Genomic DNA, 14696 nt, shown 5'->3' on the forward strand with positions numbered 1-14696 from the left:
AAACCCAGACTAATACAGATAAATTTTGGTATCACAAATAGTTCTGGAGAAACAGAAATTTAGGGGTGAGTTCTCTGAGTTGGCCCTCTAATCTGATTAGATTTAAATATGCTAATGACTATTTCCAGTGGTAAAGAGAGCACTGACAGAACATGACCCTGCAGTAGAGATATGTACAACAGCCCCATGGCCTACCCCTAATCAACTACTTATATACATAGATAGATAGACAGACTTTGTTCACAGTTAAAACCTCCCTGTTAATGCTCTGTGCCGACAATACCGCGCCTGCCCCTTGGAGCGGGGTGACTGTCTATATACTTTGGAACATTTTTGGAAATGTAATGAATACCATCCGGTTGTCTGGCTGCTACTACTGTTGCTGGACAAAATGGCAACGGAGAAGGATGAGCTCAGGGATTCAAATTCCCAGCGCAGGTGCTGAAAGCTTCTGCATCTGTGCTGCTGGAGACCTTGATCTCCTGTAGCCTCAGGGCTGAGACTGCTGAAAATCAAATTCAGAATTTTATCCCGGCTGAATTACAATGCAGGCTGAACTCCCAGCCTTGTAGGATGACTACTGTTAAAGTGAGGGCACTGACTGGGAAAGAATAGGATCCTGTAAGTTGGAGGAATAGGGATGTGATGAAGCTGGGGATACTGAGACCCTAAGTTCTAATGAGTCCTATTTGCCAGCGAAGGAGGCCCCCCCATGCCCAATGCAAGCAGCCTCTGCAACCCTGGAAGATGTGACCTCCTCATCCTCAGTAGCAGAAGCCTCTCTACCTATCTGAAGGATTGCCTTGCATTGCGTGAAGAAATAAAGAAGGCCTCCCCTGAGGCAGCTGTCAAGCAAAACAAGCCTGGTTGCCTTCAGGATCCATCCTCACTACCTCTCTTTGCTTGTAGACCTATAATGAAACTCAAATTCTAGCAAGCCCCTAAAGGGGAGGTACCAGGGATGACCCACTGGGGACGGGAGTACACTACACTCCAAAAAACTATTTGAGTTTTCTAATTTATACAGACAGATATCTGAGGAGTATATGTGGAAATGGATACTAAGGGTATATGTTAATGGTCCAAGGGACGTAAGGTTGGATCACGCTGCAGTTTCTGATATGGTCTTGCTAAGCAGAGATTCTGCATTTCATATTGTAGCTTGGGGAGTTACAGAGGGCTCTAACAGCTTGGTTGGTTGAAACATGGACCAATAAGTGGCCCACAGTGAATGTGCCGGAAATGTTGGACCTGCCTTGGTTTAATGTAGAGGAAGAGATTCAAAGGCTTAGGGATTTTAGAAAATTTTAGCGTGTATCTGTCACTTAAGATATACTCATATACATCAGGGAGGTGCAGAAGACATACCTCTCACCAGTATTGTGAGAAATGAATTTGTGATGGGAACCCCAGTATCCTTGAAGAGTGCTGTGATCGCTCTTCTCTGTAATTCAGACCTTAGAGTGGGAACTGCAGTCACTGAACTGGGAAACCTACATGCAGTAGGAGAAACTGGAACCTGGGGTGGCAGGAGTCAAGTGGCAGCACACAACAGCCAAAGGCAAGGGGGGCATGGTTACATAATGGGCAACAGAGTCAAAGCGGCAATCAGAACGGTCTGACTCATGCAGACCTATGGCGTTGGCTAGTTGATTACAGTGTTCCTAGAGGTGAAATAATAAGAAGCCTACTAAACTCTTAAAAGAATTTAGCAAAAAAGCTCGAAATCAAGTGAGCAAAAAGGTGTAATTTGAATCACAAAAACAGTGAGTCACACTCCCTCGATCAGTATCCAGAAATGAGCCAGATCCCTTGAATGAAGGGAAGGCCGGGGATCTTTAGGAGAAGACTCCTGTACACTGCCCAAAATGTATACTGTTAATGTATCAGCCTTCCCCGCAAAGGGACCCATAACCTCTTACCAGAGTAACTGACCATGTGGGGACTGCTGGATACGCTCGGAATGGACACTGATTCCAAGGGACTCAGAACCACACTGTGCTGATGGGGGTCAAGTGATGGATGGAGTTTTAGCTCAAGTCCATCTCACAGTGGAACCAGCTGCTCCACGAACCCATCCTGTGGTTATTTTCCCAGTTCTGAAATGTATAATTAGAATGAATATACTCTGCACCTGACAGAATTCTACATCAATTCCCTGACTTGTAGAACGGGGGCTATTACGGTGGGAAGGAAAGTCCAAGTGGAATTTATTAGAACTGTCTCCACCTAGGAAATAGTAAACAAAAAGAAACAGAGCATTCCTGAAGGGACTGCAGGAATTAGTGCCACCAGCAAGGCCTTGAAGGATGCAGGCGTGGTGATTGTCACCACATCCCCATTTAACTTTCTTATCGGGACTACGCAGAAACCGGACGGATCTTGGAGAATGACATGGGATTATCATAACCTTAACCAGATGGTGACCCCAGCTGCGGCAGCTGCACCAAATGTGGTTTCATTGCCTGAGAAAATTCAAACGTTCTCCGGTACCTGATATGAGGCTATTGATCTGGCAAATATATTTTGTCTCAATACCTATTAGTTAAGACCCCCAGAAGCAGTTTACTGTCAGCCGGCAAGACCAGCCATACAACCTCACTGCCCTACCTGCTCCACTTCCTTCCCTCTCCCAGTCTGTACCTATGACCTCATGGGGAGTTCACTGTAATCGGCTGACACACGAAGGGGTGATTTAGGTTTGATTCACACATGGTTCTCAGTAATAGACAGGTGCCACCTGAAAGTGCAGCTTCAGCACTACAGATCCTTTCTACCGCAACCCTGAAGGACTGTGGCGGTGAGGAATCTTCCCAGTGGGAAGAACAGGGGGTCCTTAACACGGCACCGTTCCCCAGGGTGATCAGCCGGCTCTCTGGTAGTAAGTTGACTACACTGGACCACTTCCACTGTGGAAGAGGCAGTGTTTTGTTCTTAATGGAACAGACACCACTGAATTACAAATTTGCCTTCCCTGAAGGCAATGCTTCTGCCAAAACTACCACCTGTGAACTTACAGACTGACTTTCTAACCATCATGCCGTTCCACACAGCATTGCTTCTGATCAAGGAACTCACCTCACAGCAAAAGAAGTATATCAATGGGCCCGTGCTAATGGAATTCACTGGTCTTATCATGTTCCCCAGCACCCTGAAGCAGCTGACTTGATAGAAGGTTGGAATGGCCTTTTGAAGACTCAGTTACAGTGCCAGCTGGGTGGCAATACCTTGAAGGACTGGGGCAAGATTTTGCAGAAGGTTGCGTGTGCTTGGAATCAGTATCCCACATATGATGCTCTGGCTTCCATAGCCAGGATTCATGGGTCTAGGAATCCAGAGATTGAAATGGGAGTGACGCTACTCACTATCACCCCTAGTGATCCACTAGTAAAATTTTTACTCCCTGTTCCCGTGACCTTATTATGCTTTGCTGGCCTTAAGGTCTTAGGTCCAAAGGAAGGACTGCTTCTACCAGGAGAAGTAACTATAATTCCACTGAAGTGGAAGTTAAGGCTGCTGCCTGGCCCCTTTAGATTCCTCATGCCTCTGACTCAATAGGCAAGGAAGGGAGTTCTTGTGATGCTTGGAATGATTGATTCTGACTATCAATGGGATATTGATCTACTACATTTTCACTGTTATCACTCTTACTTAGCTTTTAATATAATCTATTTTTAGTGCTTAAACTGAAACTGTCTAATATGACAACTACCAGGAAAATTCAAGAGAAATTATTACAAAAGTAATGCAAAAATAAATTTGCATCCTAAATTTCTGGTGTTGAGAAGACATTAACCAAATTAATGATTTTATGAACTGTGTAATAGCAAGGACATACTTTTATTTTAGGAAAACAATTAAGTCCACTAAGTTACAAGACTAAATCAATGACTTCAGGAAAAATATGACTGAAGTACTGTGTACAGAAATAAAAGCACGGCTATTGATGTTTTCATTGTTTCCAAACAGTCTCAAATATTCCATGATTCCAAATAAAATTATTTCTTTGGGCTTCTAATTATTTGAAAATGTACAGTTGATTCTCTTCATTTGCAAAAGTTATGTTCTATAACTTTGCTATGAACACTGAATTAGGAAATACTAAATTATTGCCCTTAGGGGAAATACAAAATTGGATTCCTATGAGCCTCTGTTCACATTTTCATGACCTGATCATCATAACCTTGTTTTATGTGTGTTTTATTTAAAAACACCTTTTTATTCACATATAGACACACACACATATTATATACATACATATGTGTACATGTTAACTCATTAATGTCGAACTCATGGCTAACACCACTCTTAATCATGCCTGAAAGAAGCTTATCTAACACACATATTTCCTCTATAAGGCACAACACAGCTGTCTTGCGCATAGGAATGTTAGATAGCAGTGAGAACCATGTTTGGGGAGCATTTTAATCAGTGAGACCACCACCAACAACACCAAAAAAAACAATGCAAAAAAATGTGGCACTAAATAGACTATGAAAAGGACACTTCTTGCCAATTTGAGAGCTAAAACGGGAAAGCGGCGTTACCCTTGCTTGATCTGATAGGAACACGCACAGCAGGTAGGCAGCATGGCAAGTATTGGTTTGGTGGCTGCAAATACATTTCAGCAGCCAGGCTAATTTGCAAATAGGGACTCTAGGAATAATAAAGGTCAACTGTATTTTTAAATTTCTAAGGTTTGTATTTTTAAATGAGGCTTGTTTTTGTTATTGAGTACTAATTATACTTGTTTGGCCTCAATATCTGGTCAGTAAGGTATTGATTCATTCGTAGTTTTTCAGATTTGGCTTCGTGACGTATACAGGACCAATTCTATTTCACTTAGAATGAAGGCTTATTGTCTCTTTTGAGTTATAAGGATTTATATATGTTTACCAAATAAAGCTTATTTCTAGTATTTTCAAATTTTAAATTATGCTTGTTCTATTTGACCTATGTGTGTTAAACTATCCCACTGTAGGGATCTGTCCATTTAAAATATTCTGCCAATGTTTGCTTTACATAATTGGAGAATATAACTCTATAATAATATGCTTTGCATTAAATTTTCTCTTGTCTGATATTAATATAGTATTTTTACTTAGAATAGTGTTTTCACAGACTAATTTTTCTATCCTTTTAAGTTCAGCTTTTCTGAGTTACAACGACAAATGTATATTTGCTATAAAAGAAAAGGGAGCTCTCTTGCACTGTTGGTGGGAATGTAAATTGATACAGCCACTATGGAGAACAGTATGGAGGTTCCTTAAAAAACTAAAAATAGAGCTACCATATGACCCAGAAATCCCACTACTGGGCATATACCCTGAGAAAACCATAATTTAAAAAGTCATGTACCACAATGTTCATTGCAGCACTATTTACAGTAGCCAGGACATGGAAGCAACCTAAATGTCCATCAACAGATGAATGGATAAAGAAGATGTGGCACATATATACAATGGAATATTACTCAGCCATAAAAAGAAATGAAATTGAGTTATTTGTAGTGAGGTGGATGGACCTAGAGTCTGTCATACAGAGTGAAGTAAGTCAGAAAGAGAAAAACAAATACCATATGCTAACACATATATATGGAATCTTAAAAATAAAATGGTTCTGAAGAACCTAGGGGCAGGACAGGAATAAAGAGGCAGACGTAGAGAATGGACTTGAGGACATGGGGAGGGGGAAGGGTAAGCTGGGACGAAGTGAGAGAGTGGCATGGACATACATACACTACCAAACGTAAAATAGATAGTTAGTGGGAAGCAGCTGCATAGCACAGGGAGATCAGCTCGGTGCTTTGTGACCACCTAGAGGGGTGGGATAGGGAGGGTAGGAGGGAGACACAAGAGGGCAGAGAAATGGGAATATATTTATACGTATAGCTGATTCACTTTGTTATACAGCAGAAACTAACACACCATGTAAAGCAATTATAGTCCAATAAAGATGTTTAAAAAATATATATAAGTAGATTTTGTTTTTAATTTTATACTAATAAAATCTCAGTCTTTCAAAATAAGTAAACCAATTTGTATCCCTTATGATTACTGATGCAGTTTTGTGTTTTCTTAATTTTCATATTGCCCTTGCTTTTATCCTGTCTTTTTTTTCTAGCATATATTTTTAAATTGTATTTCTTCTTCCGCTAAGTTTAATTTCTTGTAGATATTTTAAGTTAATTTTAAATTGTAAAACATACATCAAGTTAACAAATTTTAAGTTTAATTTTTAAAAATTGCCCTCTTTAAGAAGTGTACAAAAAATTACTATAACTATATATTTCTGTACGATTTATGATTTATGATTTTACTACCCAATGTTTTAGTTTTACTGTATTTTTATCCTCTTCTCCAATTTAGACATTATATTAGTCATTAATTCTCAGTCAATGTTTATTTAGCTTAATCAACATGCATACAAGCATTTGCTCAAAATTGCTTCTTAAATCTCAACGTTTCCTTTTGAATTCAGGTTTCCAGTTTCCTTCTTACTAAAGATATATTATAGGAAAAACAAAAGCAAAGACTGAGAGTATATATTTGTTGTTTGTTTCCTTCAAATGGGCTTCAATAAAATGTACATTTTCAGTCTTTGGCCCCCGACCTTCACATACACGGTATTATTTTCCAGTCTCCCTCTTGAATGATGATTTAGCTGGGTATAGTATTCTAGGATCGCAATTATACTTTTTCAGTATTTTGAAGATATAATTTCATAGTCTTCCGCTTGTTGAGTTTATCTATTGAGAGGGTTCAAAATTTTATCTATCCTGGAAAATTATCAACCACATTATTTTGACTATCAAAATAATAAAATTCTTTTATTCTTTATTCTTTCATTCTTTTATTCTCCCCTTCTGAAATTCAGAATATATTCTTATTCTATTGTTTCTTGTTTATTTTCTTATATGTTGACATCTTTATTACTTTGAAATGCATTCTACTTAATATCTCAGTGCCTCTTTTCTGAGGATAACTTTGCTTACTGAGCTGTAGACATAGTCCCAAACAGCAAGTGTATTTTTCCTTCCCCATATAGCTCTTTTTCTATTTTGGGGAAAAATTTTACATTAATTTGTGAAATTGAAGACTCATTCCTCACTTGGATATTATAAACTGGATTCCACATCCGTGTGATATAAAGTCTTACGGTTTTTCTTTCTCACAAATAACATTTCCTTTCTCAACTGAGAGTCCCAGGTAGAGAGATGAGCTTACTTGTAACCTCTGTAAGTCAGTAGATAAATTTACTGTTAGTAATTCTTTTCCTGAGAAGCAGCTCTTTTAGGGACCTGGCATTATGAAACAGGGAGTTTGTAGTTTATCTCACCACCTATTTAATTCCTTTTGTTTGAGCCCATCTATTATATTATATTATATATTATATATTGTTAATTATACTTATTATATTTAATGTTTATATCATATTATATAATTCATATCATATTATTTTTTTAAGAGTTAGAAAATAAAGTTGAGGATACCTCCTGGAAGTTAGATCAAAAAGAAAAAAGATCATAAAAGAAAAGAAAAGACAATAAAAATCAATAGTTATTGAGGCACTCCAATATCATTTTATTTTTTATTATACAACTTTCACCTCACATTCCTATTTGTTTTGGCAGGAGCAGAATTCATGCTGGCTTAATATCACATGTGCAAGGAAACTAAAGTCACTGTCCTTTCTAATTTTTTCAATGATGTTTTGTTTACAACACTATAAGGACAATAGTAAATTAATATATTTACAACTCCTGCCTCATTTTCTACTTATGTAAATTTTTTCTAATTTTCATTATTCAGTTGTGACCAATCTGAATATTTATAACTGGTAATTCTCACTTAGCAACAAGTATTATATATATATTTTAATAAAAGAAATTTCAGGAAAATAAAGCGTAACTATCCTTATAATTAAGCTTTTAAATGGCTTTACAGCATGAAATTATTTTGCCTTGGGAAGTATTTAAATATAAAAAACATTAAGTTCTACAACAGGTAATTTACTTAAAATATGAAATGTGTTTTTTTCAGTTTCTAGAAAAGCACTGCAAATATGACCCTAATAAGGTCCCTAAGAGGCAGGGGAGGATGAAGGGAACTCTCCAGCACCCTTTGGGACTCTACTGTTGAGAGAACAAAAATAAGTGCTTTTAATGATGACCATGGCTAATGGTGCATGAATTATAAGCACTATAATAAAAAGCTTATGTTCTGCTAACAACGATGATAGATACGCTGGTGGGAAACTTTGTCTGATCTCTGGAAATCTCAGAGGCTTTGAGTCATAGTGACCCACTATCTCAGCTTCCTCATTTCTGGGTGTATTAACTACAGCAGGTAGCATTCTCATGGTGCTTTAGATTCCTTATTTGAATATAGAGTGCAATAATCCTCATCTATTAGTCCTATTATTTTTTGTAGAGTATGGGGTTAGGTATAATTATTATTGTACTCACAAATCACACACAAAGGGCTCCCAAATACCTATTTGTTTTAGCAAGGTTTTTTTCTCCAGATATGTTTGAAATGGGAAGGCCATTGGAGGCCATTTATGACAATTTGACAACCTCAGGCCCACTAATTACATCATTCCTATCATGAAAATCACAACAACCGGCTAACCAGCCTTGAAGCTGGACAGGTTCAAGTACATGATACTCCCTATTTTTATGGCACCATATTACACATTAACAGTAGGGCATGTTAAAAATGCATGTGTATTATTAAAATGTGCTCCCCTCCAAATGCTAGCAAATGATCCCAGTACTGCTCCTTAAAAACACAATTCTTTACATTTTTAATCCATATCTTCTCCTGATAATTATACAAACATGGCAGATCTAATCTCCTTTCCAATTTCCCCACCCTTCCAAAAATGCTGAAATGCCCTGGGAAATACTGAATCACCTTCCCTTAAGAACCACGGTTAGAGATCATTTTACAATGTCAAACATTTGACATTTTACATTGTCAAACTACAAACTAATTGAAGGAAATTAATGTTTATCAAGTGCCTACTCTATGTCAGACATTGTACCAAGTGTTCCACTTGCTTTATCAGTTAACAAAGGGGGTTCCTGGGATAGAGTCTTACATAATAAAATATTGTAAAATGCTATGATTTCACTCATGTTATCTCTGATTATGCAAGTTATTTTAGAATCACATCATACTGTTAAATCATACTGAATGTGTAGTAAACCAAAAACTCCAAAGTACTTTTTGTCTGTATAAACTGCCATTCTTAAAGGGACTTTGGTATAATCAGTTTCTTTTTTTCACCCAAATACAGTAATTCATACTTACAGCTACAACAAGTTGTATTTTGTTTTGCTCTCTTTTCATTTCTGAGTTACATTAAAATCTCATTTCTTTCCTGTTGCATTAGCCATAGTTTCTAACCTTTAATCATTTTACGTTTTGACTAGCATGGCATTTCTTTCTAAGTTCAAGTTGGTGATTTAAAATACTACCTGAAACATGATGAAAGTACTTTTCAACACAGCACAGAAAAAAAAAAATTATTCTGTGCTAACTTTGGTCATCAAAGCAACTTTACTGTACTTTGTTTTGTCATCCACAAATACTCTTAACTTCCACATAAGTAACACACTTTTATTTTCTGTGTATACATACACACCTAAATTTCTGTGCTATACAAGGCCCTGTCGAATGTCTTTGTGAAACCAACATGTACCATGTGTATGGCCTCATTTTAATCTATCAATTTAGCAACCTTATCAAAGATAGAAAATAAGTTCAATTTAGAATGACTTATTTTTACTGACCTCATACTAACTGTTAGGAACTTCTGATTACCTTTTTCCCCTAACCATTTGTAAATATTTTATGTGTTAATATTATTACTAACAAAGTCATAGTTTGAGTGCTAATTATACTCTAAGCAATATCCTGGTAGTGGTCCTTTTTGTCTTCTGAACAACCTCATTAGGTAGAAACTATTATTTCACCCATTTTGCATACGAGGTAAACCAAGGTTAGCAAACATAGATAATTTTCACAAAGACACATTAACTATTAAATCATGAAGCCAGAGATCAAATCCACTTGTGCCTAACTATAGAGTCCCACTCTCTAGCCCAATGCTACACATATTTCTATGGTTTTCCTTGGAATCAACGTTAAATCTGTTAGTCTGTAGTTTCCAAAGCCTACTACTATAAAAAAGGAGAAATTGAGATGTTGAGAATTTCTACTTTTTTATCATCTGTTAACATAAAAATATTATTCCCACACCACGAAATATCATTTGTTTCCCTTTTCTGCTTAGTATTGCATATTTGAGAACGTACTTTTTGTGTTTAGTGCCTTAGTGTTTTTCAATAGGTGTAGCACACTTGGGACTTTGCCTTCTTTATACAATTTTATATACTCATGAAAATTTTTAACAACTTCTTTAAGCAAGCCAATCTTTTTTATTTTTATAAAATGGAGAGTTATGGATGTAGATAAAGAAAAATTTTAGATATGTAATTTTGGGGCCAAATCTAGCATTCATAGTGCTTTTGTATGATTTAAAACAGAAAAACACACCCTCTGGGCAGGAAATGACAAGAGCTACCCCGTCTTCTGAGCTGATACTGCCCCTTCTAAGGCGAGTGGGTTAACCAGAGAGCACCAGCTAGGCTCCAGCCCCAGTTCCACCCCTCGGCTGGACCACAGCCTGCACGCCCCATGCCTTCTATGATTCCCATTTGCCTAGGAAGCTGTAATTGCCGTGTGCTCACATAACAATTCACTCTTTCCATATCATAGAGATTATCCTAGCAGGTTCTTGGTTTGCAGCTCTTTGATACCAGAGACTACTCATATATTTTCAACCATCATTTCTCAACAAATATGATACTTCTTGGAACATATATTGTTATGTATAATATTCGATTTGTGAAAAAAGGCCAACAGTACTGAGATCTCTCAGAAACTCAAGTTACTAGTTATGTCCAAATCACCAACTTTATTTGTGATTCAAATTAAATTCTATGCATTGATTCATCAATACACATAGAAATATATGATTTATTGTATGTTAACATTCATTGGGGTGAGACATTTTGTAGGTGCCTGGAGACAAGTGTTTCAAATACAACATTCACACATTTTATAATCAAAGTTAGAAAACTATTTTTTTTAATTGAATGGTCTCTAAGGTTTTGTTTCCATAACAAAATTACTTGTTTACTTTGACTAAAGCAACTAATAGCCACTCGATTTTAACCCCTTGTTCAATAATCCCTACATATAAATTGCTACCTCCTTGGGTATTTTTCCCTATGAGATTCTTTTAAACAAGTTATTTCCCCCCATTGCTCTATACTAATCTTCAGACCTATACCTGTAAAATTATTTTCACTTTGTTATATTAGAACGCATTACACTTCCTATTTAAATTAATATCACATGTGTACATGTACAAACTACTCATAAGTTCACAAGTACTATTATTAGCACTATTCCTAGTACACTTTTCTAAAAATCATTGTGTAAAACCAGAATCGCTTCTATTCCATTTGGTATACCTGATTTCATCTATAATATCTAATTTCAGAAATGTATTTTCATATATTTCTTCCATTTTTCTTAAAATGATGGTTTATCATTTGATTCTTCTGCCCACCTCGTTTTCTCTCTCTCTCTCTCTCTCTCTTCTTTTTTTTATCAAGAGTAAGCTTCTTTGCTGTTAAAATTCATGGTACAAGCATTTTTAACCCCACAAATATTCAATTCCTCTATCCTATTTTCTCTTCCAAAATCATTACTTAGACTAAAAATAAGAGAGTAAAGCACTTAATGTATCTGACCTCCAGCATTTTATTGCACAGGATCATAAAAACCACTAGAGAAATGCTTCGGGCCAGGAGAAAGTGTTAAAAGTCGGCAGTTCAGTGAGTCTTGGCTGTCTCTCTCATGTTTCAGGTATTCTCTACAATTAAAAAGCATGCCATTTATCTTGTCATATCTACAACTCAAACTCCACGTTCCTCAGCAAGGAGGTACCAATAAAACTTGGTGATACTTGAATTAATAGAATAAATGAGTGGTTGAATGAACGAATGGGTGAACATATCAGTTAGCAAAAAGGGTCCTGTGCATTTGTTTGTCTTTACCAGTATCCTTATTAGCATATGAAACATGGAATTCTAATAATAATAATATCCTCATTTCACTATTTACGGCTTGTAAACAGAGATGCACACTTTCTTTTCCTATTTTCTTCCGTGAATTTTTCATTCTGTCACATACTATTTTTATTGGTACTATCTCTTCCTTGGCATTTTTTTCTTTCTGGTTTTATTCTTGCATGATTTCTCTTAGTCTTTCTTGATACCGTTTCGTTTTTTAGCCTCTTAAAAACCTCAGTGAATAGAGAGATGCTCCTGGAGCCCTTTAACCTCATCCCCTAGCAGAGAGACGAGCTTGCATTTATAGCATACATAATTGGTGACTACCTGAGGCAAAAGACAAACTTAGCATACACCCTGCAGGTTCCTGAAACAGCTCCCTTGGTGTCCACACTTCTTCAAGTTAAACTCAAGTCCTCTGTGACTCCTTCTGGAATCTTTGTGCTCTGTCAAGTCACACTAACAGAGAGTCATGCCTGTGTGCTGGGGACTCATGATCTCGAGGGTGCGACCGATCTTAAGATTGGCTGTGACCACTGCAACCTCCTGATGTGCATCTCTGGTAACTCATTCACTCCTGCTAATTATCAATAATTTGTGCCTAACAGATGCCAACCTTTGACCCCTTTAACAAAAGCTACATTATTTCATTCATATCCTCAAAAGCATTGCTGCAAACAGTTTGTTGACCAATCTAGTCTATTTTACAATGTATATATTCACAAGCTTAGGGGTGATTTTTGTTATGATTTTTGTTATGATTATGATTTGTTGCCACGTAATTAAGTACAGTGAAACACATGAACCTGTTAAAATGAGGAATTTAAACTAGCTTGCTATTTATTTGAAGAAAGGTAAATTTGAAAGAACTATGTACTATCTCTATCCCATTAATAACTCATATTTTAATGTTGCCTATATTTAACATAAAGGTATTTTCATAAGCTACTACATACTCAACAAATACTGTCCAAAGCACTTTTTAGTGGTACTCAGGCAATGTGAGCATATCTCAAGTTTAAAAACGAAACCTAGGGCCACAGAAGCTATAATGGGTAGTCCACAAATAATCGCAAGAAGAAATTAATAAAATGGAAAGATTCAACTTGAAAATCTAGCTTGCTAGTGATACTCCTAATTCTTAAACTTCATAGTGATTCTTTTCTGCACATGTGCACACACACATACATATGCATTGATTGATTTTTTATTAATTGTACTCAAAAGAAAGTTGACTAAAAATATGTATATAGGATATTTGAAAACTAATAACTATTTGTTCTTTTGATTACAAAACTTTAATTTTATCTGAAAGATGACTGACTTTTTATTGTATATAATGTGAAAAAGTAAAACAAAGTAGAGCAACTTTTAAGGAGAGACGTTAGCATAACATTTGTGCCTTCATAATTCTATGCCACATATCATGGGGTCAGAGCACATTCTGAAAGGATAAAACTGCACCTTTAAAGTTTTCTATATCACATGCCTGAGAAAGAAAATCATTCCTTCTACCACAGAATTTCAACTTACTTATTCACAGGATAGCACCTTCAAAGACCAACCTAGAAAAGAAATTTTGGTGAATAATTTATAAGTCAAAAGTAAAGCCAAGGGTGCAATCCAATATATATATAAATGTTGTCTTAGAGCACATGGAACTCAGACAACATATCAAAGTGTGAAGATAAACAAACAAAACAAAGTTTACATTTACATGAAAAATAAAAATTGCCTTTAAGAAAATAGCTAAGTTATAAATATACTAAAAGTATGATACTGTGAAAAACCATAAGCTAGTTTAAAAGTTTTGAAAGATATATGTGTACATATAAATATTTTCTTAAGTGGTAGCACGATTCTAAAAAATAACTAAACATATCTTTGAACATCTAATTCTTAATATTTTCATGTATAATATCTTGTGCTGCTGAAATAAAAAAAATTCACAGGGAATAAAAGAAACATTTTCCTTTCAAAAATGTTAAACCAAAGCACTACCGTTTTTTATTTTCCAACTTCCTTGGGTCTACTATGGTCCATATAGCTCATTCACTTATCCACTCTCTACCTCTCAACCCACAGCTATTTTTGTTTGTTTGTTTTTAAACCACTTTATTGAGGTATGAATGACATCCAGATAGCTGTACATATATGATGCATTCATTTTATATGTATACACACACACACACACACACGACATTTTCTTCATCCATTCATCCATTGACAAAGAAAGTTGTTTTTTTTTTCATACTTTGTCTATTGTGAATAATGCTACAACAAACAATAAACATGGGCGTACAGATATCTCTCTGAGATCGTGATAGGAATTCTTTTAGATATGTACCCAAAAGTAGGAATCCTGAATCATATGGTGGTCTATGTTTAATTTCTTGAGGAATCACCAAACTGTTTTCCACAGTGGTTGAAGTAATTTACATTCCCAACAATTTCTTCTTTGGAGAAATATCTATTCAGTTCCTTTGTCCATTTTTTAACCAGGTTATTTTTTGCTTTTGAGGTGTAGAAGCTCATTATATATTTT

The 14696-nt window shown here is 36.1% G+C and overlaps 2 pseudogenes; both read left to right on the plus strand.

Annotated features, from left to right (window-relative positions):
- The first annotated feature begins 1400 nt into the window (after nucleotides 1-1400).
- On the plus strand, nucleotides 1401-2699 carry LOC136141744 (uncharacterized; annotated as a pseudogene).
- Nucleotides 2700-2840: 141 nt separating this feature from the next.
- Nucleotides 2841-3678, plus strand: LOC136141745 (uncharacterized; annotated as a pseudogene).
- The last annotated feature ends 11018 nt before the right edge of the window (nucleotides 3679-14696 follow it).

This window comes from Phocoena phocoena, chromosome 21 (assembly GCF_963924675.1).
Source record: "Phocoena phocoena chromosome 21, mPhoPho1.1, whole genome shotgun sequence".
NCBI classification, from domain to species: Eukaryota; Metazoa; Chordata; class Mammalia; order Artiodactyla; family Phocoenidae; genus Phocoena; species Phocoena phocoena.